The sequence below is a fragment of the Pelophylax lessonae genome (genome assembly GCF_965119305.1).
Source record: "Pelophylax lessonae genome assembly, chromosome: 10".
NCBI lineage: Eukaryota > Metazoa > Chordata > Amphibia > Anura > Ranidae > Pelophylax > Pelophylax lessonae.
In genome coordinates this window covers 29,769,919-29,788,281 of record NC_138777.1, presented here as the reverse complement: position 1 = coordinate 29,788,281, position 18,363 = coordinate 29,769,919, and the positions used below count along the sequence as shown (strand labels likewise).

At 40.7% G+C, this 18,363-nt stretch overlaps 1 long non-coding RNA gene across 1 annotated transcript in view; it reads left to right on the top strand.

The window, feature by feature from the left end:
* LOC309564927 overlaps nucleotides 1-18,363 on the top strand; it is a 1,622,900-nt gene that overhangs the window by 1,450,813 nt on the left and 153,724 nt on the right. The gene's annotated exons all lie outside the window — the stretch shown is intronic.

Below are 18,363 nucleotides of genomic sequence, written 5' to 3'. Positions count from 1 at the left end.
AGGAGGGATCGTGACCGATAAGTGCACTCGCCTAGCTCATGACAGTGTAGACTACCTCACATTTAGAAAAATGAATGAGGCATGGATCTCTGAGGAATTCAACACAATTCAAATTTCATTGAAATTCCTCATGACAGGCCACAAATATCCGCCAGACCGCCATCCACCCACAATAATTCCTGGTCCTTGTCTTCGCTAAATACAGCGGCATAAAAGGCATTTCACATCCATTGAATGCCTACAGAATACTCTGTTCTTAGCTGTCAGGTAAACCCATGTGGGCTCATTTTTGGGGCCTATACTGGCCGACACTTACTTCTGTATCCTGTCAATGCCTAATGTACCTCCAGCCACAGAATACAACGTTCTTAGCCATACCTGGAATTCTTCTTTAACCCCTTCCAGACCACCGGCCGCAGTTTTACTGCAGCAGGGTGGCTTTCCTGCGCAAACCGATGTAAGTCTACATTGATCGTGCTCAGGAAGCTAAGGGGCGGCATGCTCCTGCCCGCACTCGGCATCGGGAAATCCGATGCATAGGGTAGGCGGCTCCAACTGCCGCCTGACACCCGCGATCGCTCCCCACTGAGAGAGAAGGACGGTCGGCTGTTGTAAACACAGCTGACCGTTCTTCTCCCTGGAATGATCACAAAGCCTCTGTGATCCTTCTATATAGGATCACATGTCTCTATGATCATTTCAAAGCCACGCCCCCCACAGTTAGAATTTGAATCCCCTAGGGTAACATTTAACCCCTTGATCACCCATAGGGTTAATCCCTTCACTGCCAGTGTCATTATTACAGTAACAATGCATATTTTTAGCACTGATTACTGTAGTAATGTCACTGGTACCCCCAAAAGTGTCTAAAATGTCAGTTAGGGGTCCGATCTGTCCACCGCAATGTTGCAGCCCCGCAAAAAATTGCAGATCGCCGCCATTACTAGTAAAAAAAAACAAAAAAAAACAATAAAAATGACATAAATCTTTCCCGTAGTTAGTAAACGCAATAACTTTTGCGCAAACCAATCAAAATACGCTTATTGTGATTTTTTTTAACCAAAAATAGGTAGCAGAAAACAAATTGGCCTAAAATGTTAAAAAATTTAGATTTTTACATTTTTTTCTTTTGAGAATGTTATATAGCAAAATGTGAATTTTTCAAAATTGTCGCTCTTTTTTTGGTTTATAGCGCAAAAAATAAAAATCGCACAGGTGATCAAATACCACCAAAAGAAAGTTCTATTTATGGGGAAAAAAACGGACGTCAATTTTATTTGGGTAAAGCGTCCCACAACCGTGCAATTGTCCATTAAAATAACACAGTGCCGAATCGCCAAATAGAGCCTGGTCATTAAGGGGGCAAATCCTTCCGGTCTTAAGGTAGTTAACCGCTTTTGGACTGCCCGCCGTACATATATTGCAACAGGGCGACTGCTCTGTGCCAGATCAAGTACTTAGTACGGAATCTGGCACCTTCGGGTGTGGGGCGCCCCTGCGCCGTCGCCAACTCGCTTCCGCTTTGATCACACACAATGGGAGCCCAGAGGGCGGGTACAACGGACTCGATGTCCGCCAGCACTTGCCAATTATATATAGTACACAGACAGAACTGTCAGAAGGGAAGGTATTGATCCTAAATTCCTGCAAAGCAGGAACATGGATCAATGCCTTTCCCTAGTAAAAGCACCTCCCCCACAGTGAGAAAGCACTTGTTAGGCACACAGTTAACAATTTGATCGCCCCTGAGGTTTAACCCCTTCTCAGCCAGTATCATTAGTACAGTGACAGTACATATTTTTAGCACTGATCACTGTGTTAGTGTCACCGGTCTCCAAAAACTGTCAAAAGTTTAATTTAGTGTCAGAATGTCTACCGCAATATTGCAGCCCCCCTATAAGTCACTGATCGCCTCTACTACTTGTAAAAAAAAAGAAGAAGAAAAAAATCCCAAGGTTGATGGAAACTATAATTTTTGTACAACACAATCAATATATGTTTATTGGGATTATTTTTACCGAAAATATGTAGCAGAATACATACTGGATTAAATTGAGATTTTAATTTTGTCATATTTTTTTTTTTTTATTGGATATGTTTTTATGTTTTAAAGCAGAAAGTAAAAAATATTGTTTTTTTTTTTTTTTAATTTGTTGGTCTGTTTTGTTTATAGTACAACTAATAAAAAACAAAAAAAAACAATAAAAATGACATAAATCTTTCCCGTAGTTAGTAGACGCAATAACTTTTGTGCCAACCAATCAAAATACGTTTATTGCGATTTTTTTTTACCAAAAATATGTAGCAGAAAACAAATTGGCCTAAAATGTTAAAAAATGTTGATTTTAAATGTTTTTTTTGTGAATATTATATAGCAGAATGTGAATATTGTTGTTTTTTTTTTTTTTTTTTAAATTGTCGCTCTTTTTTTGTTTATAGCGCAAAAAATAAAAATTGCACAGGTGATCAAATACCACCAAAAGAAAGCTCTATTTGTGGGGAAAAAAAAGAACATCAATTTAATTTGGGTACAGCGTCGCATGACCGCGCAATTGTCAGGTAAATAACACAGTGCCCTATCGCAAAAAAATTACCTGGTCATGAAGTGGAGGGGGGGGGGGGATAAATCTTCCAAGGATTAAGTGGTTAAACAAAAAGGGTTTGCAATACCCTCAAAACTGTCTGAACTTTATAAATCAGTATTATTATTATTATTATTACACTTTATTATTAGTACTGGTATTCTATTTTTGCTTTTTCCGTTTTTACACTCTCCATTGCTCAAGCAGTTGTGATTGCTGTTTAATATATATTCACACATTGCTGTGCCACTTTTCCCGGTGAATGAGAGGTAATAAATCACAATGTCAGTCTCAGAGAAAATATGATGTACATTTTTCCCCCAGCAGATGTAATAGCGCTAACACCAGTCAGAAAATAAGCACGCGGAAATACAATAGACATAAACAGATGTAAGATATTAACTCATTTTTTTTTTGTAATAGCGCAGGTGAGCAGCCATGGAATGAAATTTCACTAAGACAACGCATTTCAGATCTGCTGCGGAATCCTCAGCAATTCCACATGACGGAACAATTTCTTCTTATCTGACAAAACATGGAACTGGCAGACATAATAAAGATATCAATTTGCTCCTGGATTCGTTAGATATACGCTTACATCTCTGAATGGTGGGAAATACAAGACAGCCGTGTTTAGGGGGGTGGGGGGGGTGGTATAAACACATTTTTAGAGCATGCTCCACATTGTGTGTGCAAGTAGAGATTTGGGATTAAATTAATCTAAAACACCTTTGTGCATAATGCCTAAAACAACGTTGCATCTGCATTATACAATATCCACTTGACCTGTATTATAAATTTAGGCCAATAAGTATTCAGCTACATTTTCGGTAGAAAAAAAAATCCCAATAGGCAAATATTGAAACGTTATAGCATCTACAAACTATGGGATATATTTATGGATTTACCCCCCTTCTTGACCAGGCCATTTTCTTTTTGCAATACGGTACTGCGTTACTTTAACTGAAAGTTGCTCAGTTGTACGACCCAAATAACATTTGTCCTTTTTTCCCCATTAATAGAGATTTATTTTGCTGATATTTGATCACTATTTATTTTTTTTGTCTTGCGCTATAAAAAAAAAAAAAAAAAGAAAATTTGGAAAAAAAAAAAAAAAAAAAATATATATATATATATATATATATATATATATAATTTTCTGCTTTAAAACTCATCTAGTAAACATTTTTTAAAAATCAAATTGTATTATAAATTTAGGCCAATAAAAAAAAAGACAATTTTGAAAAAAAAAAAAAATATATATATATATATATATATATATATATATATATATATACAATTTTCTGCTTTAAAACTCATCTAATAAACATTTTTTAAAAATCAAATTGTATTATGAATTTCGGCCAATATGTATTGCTCAGTTGTACGACCCAGATAACAATTGTCCTTTTTTCCCCATTAATAGAGATTTATTTTGCTGATATTTGATCACTATTTATTTTTTTGCACTAAAAAAAAAAAAGACAATTAAAAAAAAATATATATATATATATATAATTTTCTGCTTCAAAACTCATCTAATAAACATTTTTTAAAAATCAAATTGTATTATAAATTTAGGCCAATATGTATTCAGCTACATTTTTGGTAGAAAAAAAAAATCCCAATAGGCATATATTGAAACGTTATAGCATCTACAAACTATGGGATATATTTATGGATTTACCCCCCTTCTTGACCAGGCCTTTTTTTTTGTAATACGATACTGGGTTACTGAAAATTGCTCAGTTGTACGATCCAAATAAAATTTGTCCTTTTTTCCCCATTAACAGAGATTTATTTTGCTGATATTTGATCACTATTTATTTTTTTCTTTTTTGCACTAAAAAAAAAAGACAATTTTGAAGAAATATATTTATATATACATGTATATATATATATAAATATATATATATATATATATATATATATATATATATATATATATATAGATAGATAGATAGATAGATAGATAGATAGATATAGATATATATATATATATATATATATATATATATATATATATATATATAAATATATATCATTTTCTGCTTTAAAACTCATCTAATAAACATTTTTTAAAAATCAAATTGTATTATAAATTTAGGCCAATATGTATTCTGCTACATTTTTGGCAGAAAAAAAATCCCAATAGGCATATATTGAAATGTTATAGCATTTACAAACTATGGGATATATTTATGGATTTACCCCCCTTCTTGACCAGGCCTTTTTTTTTTTTTTTTTGCAATAAGGTACTGGGTTACTGAAAATTGCTCAGTTGTACGACCCAAATAACAGTTGTCCTTTTTTCCCCATTAATAGAGATTTATTTTGCTGATATTTGATCACTATTTATTTTTTTATTTTTTGCGCTATAAAAAAAAAATAAGACAATTTTGAAACATGACAAAATGTGGAACATTTCAAGGGGTATGAATACTTTTTCAAGGCACTGTAGGATGTGAACCTAAGTATGGCGTAGGGATGTACTGATACCGTTTTTTTTATCCGCAATGTCAAGTACTCGCTGATACCGAGTACTGATTCTTTGCGGCGCAATTTTCGTCAATACAAAAAATTGGCGCAAATTACACTACAAAGGATCACATGTGATTTCCCCCACTGCTCCTGTGTGTGTGTGTTTATAGAAAAAGAAAAGCGCCATCTAGTGGGCAACTTATTAAAAATGTTAGAACTCACAGTACATACAGTATATGCCCAAATGCAAAATCTTCATAGGTGTCCCGGTCCCACCGATGATAGCTAATCACGGTCGCTGGAGGTGCTCACAGAGCTGGAGAAGAAGTTCCGGGATCCCATGGGTAGAGGGCAGAAGTGATGTCAGTGTAGCACCCTCCTAGGTAGGTGCTACTGCGAGAGTATAGTTTTGGGCTCTGTCTGCTTACCAGAGGGGCTGCAGGTAAATCTATATTGCTTTCTGCCTACCAGAGAGCAGGATCTGTTAGTGAGATCTGCTCATTGTGCTCAGTAGGCAATTCATTCAGTCTGGAGAGTTTTTCACACTGGTCCAATAGGGAGGCATTTTGGACAGTGGGAGGAAACCTGACAAATTAGTGCATAGGCTTTTAATACAGTCCTGGTGATTGCTGGAGGGCAGGTCGCCTAGGTGCATTCTGGGATGCTCTATAAAAGCCAGGAGCACATGTGCTGCGGGGTCTTTGGCTGGTTAGCGGAGTCCCGGAGGGAGGGGGCAGCTGCCCCCTCCACTGTAAAGGTGGCATGCGGTCGCATGAGGTCATCCTGAGGGCCAGAGGAGTGATCGAGAGGAGCTGAACCCAGAGGTCCAAGAAGGCTGACTGAGAGGGGAGACACTGGAGACCCTGTGACTACAGTATCATGAGTACAGGGACGTGTGTCAAGGGGCCTGACCTGAGGGGGGCCACCCCTGCGTGTAGAATAGCCAGTGGATGGGTGTCAGCAGGCCAAGAGAAGGTGTCCTGAAGGTAATTGTCTATTCACTGAGTGGTCTTGGGAGAAGGGACTCAATTCAAATTCATCCATGGTGGCAGGGTGAATCAACAGCCTGGCTGTACCAGAAGATAGGAGTCCTCAAAATTGTGCATAGTTAAACGGAGTATTCCACTATTTCCTTCTCCTATCCCTATTTTACAATAAAATACAAAAACATTCCAATATCCCTGGACTGATTATTGAAGCAAGCTGAAGAGGAAAATTAAGAACTTTATCTGTTATGACTGTGTGCTGGTAATTCAGGGGGACCTGTACAGTTAATATATGGCAGTCCTTACGGGGCAGTGCTAGGGGACAGACAGCAACTACATCTCCTCCAGCCCTGTGAGCAGGGGTAGACTGGCAACTTTTAGCCCAGGGGACAAGTACAAAGCAGAGGCCCATGGTTCAGCGACTTGGCCCCTTTCCCACTTTCCCTCACCCCCCTTCCACTCTCCCAATCCTCCTCCTGATCCCCATCCCAAGCTGAAACCCTGCTCCAGATACTCTCCACTTACCGGCTGAATCTGGGTTCCCGATCTGGCCAGCAGGGGGAGGTGGGACAGCTCAGTTGGGGACGGCCTTTGCTTTGCTCGACACAGTTTACACCATCCATGCTTCGGGGGGGGGGGGGGGGGATCTTGTTGTCCTTGTCTTCAACTCGCACCCAGTAGGTCAGCAGTAGAGACTTTCTACTTCTCTTCACCAGGAATCCTTTAGGCATGTCTGTGGCAGAAGCAGTGCAGCCTTTTTACGGGGCATCAGAGTGGCCCAGGGGGCAATTGCCCCCCTGCCCCCCGGCCCAGTCCTGTCCTGCCTGTGAGCACCTCCAGCACTCATGATTTGCTATCATTGGCGGGACTTGGACACCTATGCAGATTTTGCATTTGGCCAGATATGTGCTGTGAGTTCAAACATTTGTAATAAACTGCCCACTAGATGGCACATTTCCCTTTCTATTCACACACACACACACACACACACAGAAGCAGTGGGGGAAAATGTATGCAATTCAGGCGGAAATCGCATGTGATTCGGACTGCATTCCTGTTCAAATTGCATGCATTTTTTGTAGTGTGATTTGCAACTGTAGCACCCTCCTAGGTAGGTGCTAGGTAAAAGCATTTTTACTCCTTCTGCTTATCAGGGGAGCCTGATCTATTAGGTTGCCAGTTGCATGTTCCCAGGTGTGATTCACTGGGTCTGAGGTAGTGTCCCCACTGTATCCAATATGGGAGCTTGTTGGACAGTGGAGGAAACATATCAAATGACACATTGGCTTTTAAGGGAGTCCCAGTGGGAGGGCACTCTTGCAGTGCATCCTGGGATTGCTCATAAAAGCTGAGGGGACATGAGACAGGGGTCTTTGGCAGGAAGCAGAGTTCCAGGAGGAGGCTGACGGCTGTCTCTCCTCCTGCTGTATGAGGAAGGTGGTCTTAGGCAGTTGGCCTAGTGAACCAGGTGTGGAGCTGAGCTGCAGAGGATCCAGTAAAGCTGACAGTGGAGCTGCTGGCAGAGTCTTCCGGGCAGTGGCGGCTGGTGCTCAAAATTTTTGGGGGGCGCAAACAGAAAAATGTAATAGGCATTGCTTTGCGGAAAAAAACGCTGTAAAAAATTTATATTAACTGTTTAAAATTTATAAAAACTTTAAAGTGACAAAAGTGTGAAAGGGGCCTTCAGTAATCAATGTATAGTGTGCCCCCTTCAATGCAGAGTGACCATCGTGCCCCCTTTCAATGCAGAGTGACTATCATACCCCCTTTCAATGCAGAGTAACCAGCGTGCCCGCTTTCAATGCAGAGTGACTATAATGCCCCCTTTCAATGCAGAGTAACCAGCGTGCCCCCTTTCAATGCAGAGTGACCAGCGTGCCCCCTTTCAATGCAGAGTGACCACAGCATGCCCCCTTTCAATGTAGAGTGACCACAGCGTGCCGTGCCCCCTTTCAATGCAGAGTGACCACAGCATGCCCCCATCAATGCAGAGTGACCACAGCATGCCCCCACCAATGCAGAGTGACCAGCATGCCCCCTTCAATGCAGAGTGACCACAGTGTGCCCCCTTTCAATGCACAGTGACCACAGCGTGCCATGCCCCCTTCAATGCAGAGAGATCAGTGCACTTACCTGCAGTGGCAGCTTCTCCTCAGTCCCCCGCGTCTCCTCGAGTCCTCCCGCCTCCTTCTCGGCCAATTGCATAGGTTCACCTTTCGGCCAATCAGGAAGCGAGTCTCGGACCCGCTTCCTGATTGGCCAGGAGGAGAATCCGTGTGACAATAGCGAATCTTCATTCGCTATTGTCACACAAATGGGTGGGCTAGGGCGCAGTGCCCTGCGCCCCGGGTCCACCTGTTTCTGAAGCCTATTAGAGCCTCTGGCTCTAATCAGGCGATTAAAAAAAAAAAAAACATTGAACTCTATGCATCCGGCGCCCCGCATGTAGATTAGGGGGCCGGACGCATGGATAGGGGGGGCGGTGCCCCTGCGCCCCCAACACACCAGCCGCCACTGCTTCCGGGAAAAACAGTGTCCATGAGTACCAGGGGACTTGCCAAAGAGTCTGCCCAGGAAAGGGGACCACTCCAGTAAAGTCAGAGGATCAAGGGGTCAGCTCACACAGAGTGTCAGAGTAAAGGGGGTGCCGTGTAGAACCTTGAAGAGTAGGGACAAAGGGCGTGCCGTGTAGAACCTTGAAGAGTAGGGCAAAGGGAGTGCCAAGTAGGACCCTGAAGAGTGATTCACAGTGCAGTACAGTTCCTTTGATTCTTGTTCACTATAGTGGCAAGGTGAAGCAGCGGCCTTGCCCCATCCAGTGTTAATCAAAAGTCCCAGCAAATTTTGCATAGTTATTCAGTTGGTGTATCCCACTCATCCCTTCTCCTATGCCAGTTCTCCAATAAATCAGCAAAAACAAAAACCCCTGGACTGTTTTCTGACTGAGCCAAGCACTTAGAATATGCTAAATCATCAAGTTGTTGCTATAGGTAGCCCAGGGGAACCCGTAACCAGCAGCTCCCACGGGGGTAGTGCTACACAACCATTTATTTTGTATTAACGCAAATGGCAATGCAAAGTACCTGTTTCAGTATCGGGAGCATTTGCATGAGTACCGGCAGCGATACCGGTATCAGAATCGGCGCATCCCTAGTATAGAGGCTTTTTTTTACCACCCTAAGCCCTACAAAGGCTCCAGGACCCAGAACAGGACTTAGTTAGATTCTGAGAAAACAGAATGTTTTATTGTTTGCCTGAAGTTCTTTATTTAATACATTTTTTTTTTAATGTCAGCTGTAGAGTTATGGCCACTGACTTTATCTCCCTGAACCCTTACTGTAGGGCATACCTTTGCCCCCAACTCATAATGGAAATACTCAAAGGTCGGTCAGTGAAATCAACACACTGAGAGCTCCCTGTGAAATATTCTACTGATCTTGTCTCTGTTTAGATGGAACAATGTGTATTTTCTTTGAACTTGTCCTTGCTGTCAGGCTGGACGCTGTAACAAACATACAAAAGCCTTTTTTTTTTCTTATCTACCAACCATGGGTGGCCCAGGATATAAGTAAGAAAAGTTCACTGAACCTATTCTATATATTATATAGTATGTTTCTATAAAACAAAAAAAATCTATATGAAGGTACAGTATAGTACAACAAGACTACACCTTGAAAAAGTATTTAACATTTTGGAGGTCATATCATAATCCTCATAAGATTCAAAAATGTTGGGACACCAGCATAAGTGCATTTGTCTTTACTCTTCATTTTGGGACTTGGGAGGAGAAAATATTTCTCGTTGTCCGTGACTCCATTGGAGAGATTTCGAAATTCTTTATATTAGGATTTTCAGAATACATAGAAAAATATCTGTGCGCAAAAAAATTTGACGCTAAGCCTAAGAGGTAAGCACACATGACAATGGCCTACATATGTTTGGTTTTATGTGTGTATGTAATTTATTAGTTTCAATTTACCATTGTAGTGTAATTTTAGTATTAGACCCATGAATATATTTCTGATGTAGTTTGTCTGGAGACAACAAGATGGCGGCATTGCCCAGTATGACATTTCTAGCTTTTTAACATTGTGACATACATGGATAATGCTAATTGGTATAATATGTGACATTTTTGCCGCATTGGTTATAGCATTGTTTGCCTCTGATATTCTGATGTGGTGGAATCCACATTGTTTGCTTAGAGGTATAGGGCCTGATTCATAGTACGGAGAATTGGCGTTTCGGCTGGATTTTGCGAACCGGTGAATTTTTAAGTCTGAAATTGGTATTCAAAGAACGGCGGGCGGAAAATAAAGCCAACTGTGAGATTCATTAAGATCAACTAATGTCAGGACTGGACTTAAAAACAGTCCAGCTAAAAGGTGGACTAATTTTTTCAAAATCACAAAATATGGCAGGAAAAAAATAAAAAATGTGTGGGAAAGATGTGTTATATGATTTTGAGCTAAACTGCTTTTAAACTGTGTGAAAATGTTAAGTAGAAAAAAAGATATTAATAAAAGTGTAAATTGCAAAAATAGCTCCAGAGTCAATTTCTGGCAGATAGCTCATGTGAGCATGCTCCAAACCAAAAACTAGGCTGAAAATAACGTTTTTGAAAACGTTAGTGGGAGTTTTATTGAATTTGTGGCAAATACCGCCGCAAATTCGCGGTAAAACGGCGCTATTCCGGCGCTAATAAATTTTTTTTTATTTTTTTTTTTTAAATTTTTTATTTTTTTATTTTTTTTTTTGCACATATCTATGTATGTCTATATATATATATATGAATCACAAAAATAAATATATATATATATATATATATATATATAGATATATATGTGTGTGTGTGTGTATGTGTATATATATATGTATATATATATATATATATATATATATACCCAAAAAATAATTATATGTGTATGTATATATATATATATATATATATATATATATGTTTTTTATTTATTGATTTGCCTATGTGTATGTATGTATATATATATATATATATATATATATGAAAAGGAACACTAACACGGCTCCTCCCCGAAAATTAAACATTGTATATGTGTGAAATTAATATATTTTTGGGTTGGTTAGATATAGAAAGTAACAATAATATATGTTTTTTTGCATATGTATATATATATATATATATATATATATATGCAAAAAACAATATATTATTGTTACTTCCTATATCTAACCAACCCCAAAAATATATTAATTTCACACATATACAATGTTTCATTTTTGGGGAGAAGCCGTATTAGTGTTGCTTGTCATATATAACAACATACAGTTGTAGGCAGTTCAGGGATTCGAACACCCAAATACACTGTTGCAAGGCAGTGGTGCTAACCACTTAACTACCTAAAGCTAATGACATTTTTTTCAAAGCATGTGTGATTTGTACTTTAAAAAAAAAATAATGATATATATATATATATTCTATTTAGACCCAATTCAAGCTCAAATAATTTTTATTTATTAAAATTTTTTGATGGACTAATTTAATCAAACTATATTAATTTTTAGAGCCCATTCACATTAGCGCGACTTGTCAGGCGACTTGTCAGCCTGACAAGTCGCGGTATGTCACGGTCCATTGAGTAGTACAGGACCCGTTCTAATAGGAGCGACACAAGTCACTCCGACTTAGAAAAAGGGTCCTGTACTACTTTGGGGCGACCTCGGAGCGACTTGCATAGACTTCCAGTATGTGAAGTCTCTGCAAGTCGCGGTGCACAGCGGTGCACGCGACTTCACAGGTCACCCCCCGAAGTCGTGTCGCCTCAATGTGAATGGGCTCTTAAGGTGCCAGTGCATGTATGCTTGGTATAAAGATAACAAGAAACAAAAAAAAAAAAAAAAAACCTCAGAGACCACAATTCCCAAATAATTAACCTAGTTTAGTAAAACTGTATATAATCAACAAATTTTTAAAAATAATCCTGCATGCTGGAAATTATATATAGGTGTTTAAAACATTTATTTCTGTGAAAAATTTGTATTTTAAACTTAAATTGATAGGCTAAGAAACTATCAGTGGCATATATTATGAAATAAATGTAACAAAGTGATTATGTTTGTGTAAATTGTGTTTTGCAAAAATGTTGCAAATATGTATTGAGCTTGAGCTTGATTAAATAAACTGATCAAAATATCCAAGTGGTTAGCACAGCTGCCTTGCAATAATGTATTTGGGTGTTCAAATCCCTGAACTACCTACAACTGTCTGTTGTTATATATGACAAGCAACGCCCCAAAAATAAAACATTGTATATGTGTGAAATTATTATATTTGTTGAGTGGGGGGCCATATTAGTGTTGCTTCCTATATAGAGCCACATTACACTCTGAAAAATAGCAGTGTTTGAGCTTGCAAATCTGAGAATTTGCAAATTGATTGAACATATGCAGTGCAACCCCAGAACTCAGAATTCAACAACCCAAAAAAAGATATGTAGATATATATATAAAAAAATTACTACATCAAGTCAACACACATAGGAAATGCTTTCAGTAATCTCAGAATGAGCACAAAGTGGCTTTTTCATTTAGACTAATGGGCCATACACACTATAAGATTTTCTGAAGATTTTTTCCTTTAGATTTACCAAAACCAGATAATATGAGGTCAAACCTAAACACTTTCAATTTGTATGCAATCTGGCAGGCCCTTGCACTACATAGAAAAGGTAAATCTGAAGGAAAAAGTCTTCAGAAAACCTTATAGTGTGTATGGCCATACATGATCCAATTTTCTTACAATTTTCTGTCCAATTTTCTTGAAATTTACCTTCAAGTATGTAGTACAAAGGCCTGCCTAATTGGATAAGTGAAAGTGTTGTTTAGCTTTGACATCACATTATGTGGTTTGTGGTTAATCTATCAGAAAATTGTACAACAAAAATTGAACATGTATGGCCATACACACTATAAGATTTTCCGTAGACTTTTTCCTTCAGATTTACCTTTTCTATGTAGTGCAAGGGCCTGCCAGATTGCATACAAATTGAAAGTGTTTAGGTTTGACCTCATATTATCTGGTTTTGGTAAATCTAAAGGAAAAAGTCTTCAGAAAATCTTAAGCCCCGTACACACGTACTGATCGTCGGCCGAACGATCGGCTGTCTTTTGTCCAGGGCTGTCCTGTCTGTTGAAAACTGCAAAAGACTGCACACGAATTTTGTCGGCCAACAACAGACGACTGCAGAAGTGATGTCATGTGATGGTTAACTTTCCCTGTGTTTTTTCTTTTCTGAGCATGCCCAGTCTTGCAAATCAGTCGATTGTCGGCCGAATTCTGTACTGACTGGCGAACAATCGGCCGTTCTGGTGTTGGCCAACAAAAATTTTAATGCCTGCACGACAGATTCTGTTCAGCCGAAAATGCGCTGTCGGCTGTCGGAAGCATCATACTAACAAGCCTACAATCGGCCGATCGGTATTCTATTTAGACCCAATAAAATTTTACTTATTTTGCTTGACTTTTGGATATTGTAAGCTCTATCTATCCATCATATGTTGTATCTTTGCACTGTAATTTGAATAAAAATTACTTGATTTGGGGGTTTTGGGGGGGGGGGGGGGGCATTGCACATTTCACATTTCACATTTCACATGCTTGCTTGAGTGATTACTGATGTTTTATACATGTTCAATAAAGCTTATTCATTTGTACACAGCTCCTGATTTTTTGTTTTCTTTTCTTCATATTTGTCTAGATGTAATTCAGATATCTTTTGTGTCTGTTGAATGTAATCCATTTCTTGTATTTTTTGTGTGTGTGCAATGGCAGTACAGTATGAACTTGGGTAGGGTTTCTCCATTTACTCCAGCGAAGTGTGTGTGTGTGTGGTGGTGTGTGTGGTGGTGTGTGTGTGGTGGTGTGTGTGTGTGGTGGTGTGTGTGTGTGGTGGTGTGTGTGTGGTGGTTGTGTGTGTGGTGGTTGTGTGTGTGTGTGGTTGTGTGTGTGTGGGGTGGTGTGTGTGTGGGGGGGGGGGTGGGGTGGTGTGTGTGTGGGGTGGTGTGTGGGGTGGGGTGGTGTGGGTGTGGGTGTGTGTGTGTGTGTGTGTGTGTGTGTGTGTGTGTGTGTGTGTGTGTGTGTGTGGGGGGCGGTGGTGTGTGTGTGTGGGGGGCGGTGGTGTGTGTGTGTGTGGGGGGGGGGTGGTGTGTGTGTGTGGGGGGGGGGGTGGTGTGGGGGGGGGGGTGGTGTGTATGTGGGGTGGTGGTGTGTGTGTGTGGGGTGGGGTGGTGGTGTGTGTGTGTGTGTGGGGGGGGGGTGGTGTGTGTGTGTGGGGGGGGGCTAAATTGTAAGAAAAAATTAAAGTGTTTATGTATATATTTAGCTAAAAATATATAAATTAAGGAATAATACAAAATTTCCATTCAGTCGCTGTGGATGAATGTAACCAAAACATTTAATAAAAAAATCACTAAAAATGATTACTAAATAAAAGATTGCTACAGCGCTCACTCACCTTTTTAGTTGGCTTAGGTCAGTGATGAACCTTGGCAACCCAGGTGTTTTGTAACATTTCCCATGATGCTCACCTACACTGCAGAGTACATGAGCATTTTGGGAAATGTAGGGCAAAAACATCTTGGGGGGGGGGGGGGTTAAGGGTTACCATCACTGGCCTAGGTAAAACATTTCCAATACATTTTAGTTGTCTGTGTGCGCCATTTTTAAAATAAAGCAAAATTTCGCCCTGGACCAGAAATGACACCAAATTGGCTTGCACACATTCCGGCAAGTGGTCACAATCAACTGGCTAATCATGGTGAGGGCCACTTTCAGCTGTGAAGAAATGGCATTCATATGCAAAGTAAGTGTGTGTGTGTGTGGGGGGGGGGGTCTGTGCTTGTAATCAGAGCATTGATTACCAGTGCAGACCCTTGGGGGATGCCACTAGAGCCACCAGGGATGCCCACCCATGCCACCATTGATGCCAATCAGTGCTCAGGGAACCTGTTAGTGCCCTCCTCATCAGTGCTGCCCATCATTACCATCTTTCAGTGCTGCCCACCAGTGCCAATCATTGCCCATCAGTGCCACCTATCAATGCCCATCAATGCTGCATATCAGTGCCACCTATCTATCTATCAGTGCTGCATATTAGTGTCTCATCAGTGCCTGCCAGCGCAGCCTCATCAATGCTCGTCAGTGCAACAAAAAACATATTGATTTACCAAATTTTATTACATAAACAAAAACACATTATTTTAGGGGTCAAACATTTAGGTCTTCTTTTTGCCAATAGAAAAAAAACCTTGCAGTGATCAAATACCACCAAAAGAAAGCACTATTTTTTATAAAAATACTGTCATACATTTGTGTTAGGTACAGGGTTGCATGACCGCACAATTGTCATTTCTACCTCCCGCCTACTCCCAGAGTTTTAGGTATATATACTTGCCATTATCGTCTATTAGGCCACTCCCCTGACAACGTCATATGATGATGAAACGCGTAGGGAGGAGTCGATGACGAATGCCGCTGATACATTCTGGGACATGGCGGCCATCTTGTTGGCTTGAAACGCCGAACTAACAGATTTGGACACGCTTGAGGTTTATAACTTTTATGTAAGTGGATATTTTATTCTTAAAGAATCGGTTTACAATGTCTACACCATGAGAAGTGTTTCATTTATTTCCATATGAGATGCTATGATTGGGGAGAGGATCATTCAGGAGGAGCATTGAAGGATTCCGCTATCACCTGTGCCTATTGTATGTATAATACATCGCTTCCATAGACCTTTGTAGTGAGGGTCTGTGGCATATGGTAAGAGTCTGTGTGATTGGGTGTCGGTGGTGGTCCTCACAATATGGATTGAAGATTTCCTTTATGCTCTCTCTTTGGATGTGGACTTTCTGTCATTTGATTAGCGCTGCACCTACCTTTATCATTTATGCTAAATCTCTTGTATAATTCACGATATTGTGTCAGCTGCTTTTTTTTATAATAATTGAATTATTTTCAAGCTATTATCAGGCGCAGCATATAATTATCTGTATAATGGCATACATAGGGTTACATATAACACAAAAGAGAAAAAAATAAAATACAGAACACAGTGAAAACAAAAAAACAGCATAGGCAGTATCCTCAAGACATGGAGACCTCTGAAAGTACTTGAAATATGACTTGGTTGGTGTCAATGAGAAGCTCGCCCTTGCCAGTATCTCCTGTAGAACTACCCCTGCAGGGGCTGCTGGCAACTGTTTCTCCTATTCCTGCACAGTCAAACACAACGCGCATTTTCCACTTGCACCCAGACACAAGAAGTCAGTCCCTTGGCTTTGTTGTTGTTGTTTTATTAGGGGTAACAACTTGGATGGGGGTACAGAATTTTATGCCCAACTTGGCTTGAAGAACACAGATGAGGACAACTTCCTTGCTATATACAAAGATAGGACCCTGGGGTGTTCTCCTTTCCAGACACACTCAGCCTTTAAGGATCAGTAACAAAAGCCCCTTACAAACCAGGAGCTCTTAGTCCCCTGTGGAAAATAGCACAAAGGTTTGCAAAACTGCATGTAGGAGTATCTCATCTCCTGTTGAAATAGCTTCAGCTACATAGCTTGCAGGCACCATCAGCCCTCCCGGCTGCTGTTCGGAAGATAGCCCAGGGCAAGGGATAAAAAAGCATGGCGCTGTCCTTTGAAAGCTTGATACAAGAGGCAGTCTCTCCCCTTGTGAATCCCTGGATGTGCTGATGTACTCACTCTGTCCTCCTTGCTCCCACTGTGGTCAGGCAAGAATCCTGTTAAACCATGATTCTGAATGGATCTTCCTAAGCCAGCCCGAGCCTAGCCTGGAGAGACCCCTCCTAGGCCACCACAGCCTTCTCAGCACTCCATCTTCCACCCAACTTCCCTGCTGGCATGGCTCCACCATATTTAAGGGCTGACTCAGCCACCATGCCAAGACACTCTGCCTGGGGATTGGCCAAGTTCCCTCAAGTAAGCAGATCAGCCCTCCTGGCCTTGGTCCACTAACTCCTGGAAGTTTCACCAAACTTCCAGATCCAAGGGGAGGTACCAGAGACCTGCCTCTGTGAGTCATCCAGCCTAAACTGCAGTAGACCCTGACACAATTTCAGACTCACAAACAAACTATGAGACATAACATAAATTTGCCTGCACTAACACTAGTAGAACGCTGGAGGGTGCTACACTCCATTACACATGGATCAAAAACAAAGGTAGTAAAGTACATTGCTCAAGAAAATGAAAATAACATTTTTTAACCAGAGTATAGCATCAAGTCAATTAAACTCCTGGATATCGATCTGGTCAGTTAAGTAGCAGAGGGGGTTTCTAATCAGTTTCAGCTAGTTTTGGTGTTAATAAAATTAAAATTGGTCCATCTAACAGGCACTAGATGGACCACAATAAGGCGACCTCCAAAACAGGAATAGTTTTACAGGTGGATGCCAATATTTTTCCCTACTTACTTTTTCTATTTTGCACTTGTTTCGCATTTGGCTAGGGTCAGTGTCACTACTGATGGCATGAGGCGATACCTGGACCCTATAGAGGTTGTCACAGGCAATTCAACTCCTCCAGGATGGCACATCAATACATGCCATTGCCAGAAGGTTTGCTGTGTTTCCCAGCACAGTCTCAAGAGCATGGAGGAGATTCCAGAAGACATGCAGTCACTCTAGGAGAGCTGGACAGGGCCATAGAAGGTCCTTAACCCATCAGCAGGACTGGTATCTGTTCCTTTGTGCATGGAGAAACAGGATGAGCGCTGCCAGAGCTCTACAATTGACCTCCAGCAGGCCACTGGTGTGAATGTCTCTGACCAAACAGACAGAAACATACTTCATGAGGGTGGCCTGAGATCTCAACATCCTCTAGTGGGTCCTGTGCTCACTACTCAGCACCGTGGAGCTTGATTGGCATTTGCCATTGAACATCAGAATTGGCAGGTCCACCACTTTCACAGGTGAGAGCAGGTTCAGCCCGAGCACATATGACAGAGGTGGAAGGTTCTGGAGCAGCCATAGAAAACATTATGTTGCCTGTAACATCGTCTGTTTAGGCATATCCATGGAGGGACACACAGACCTGTACAGGCTAGACAATGCCAATATGAATCGGGATGAAATCCTTGGACCTATTGTCAAACCCTACACCGGTGAAGTGGGTCCTGGGTTCCTCCTGGGGCATGACAATGCCTGGCCTTTTGGGGCGAGAGTATGCAGCCAGTTCCTGGAGAATGAAAGAATTGATAACACTAAATGGCCCCACGTTCGCATGCCCTAAATCAAATAGAACAACTCTAGAAC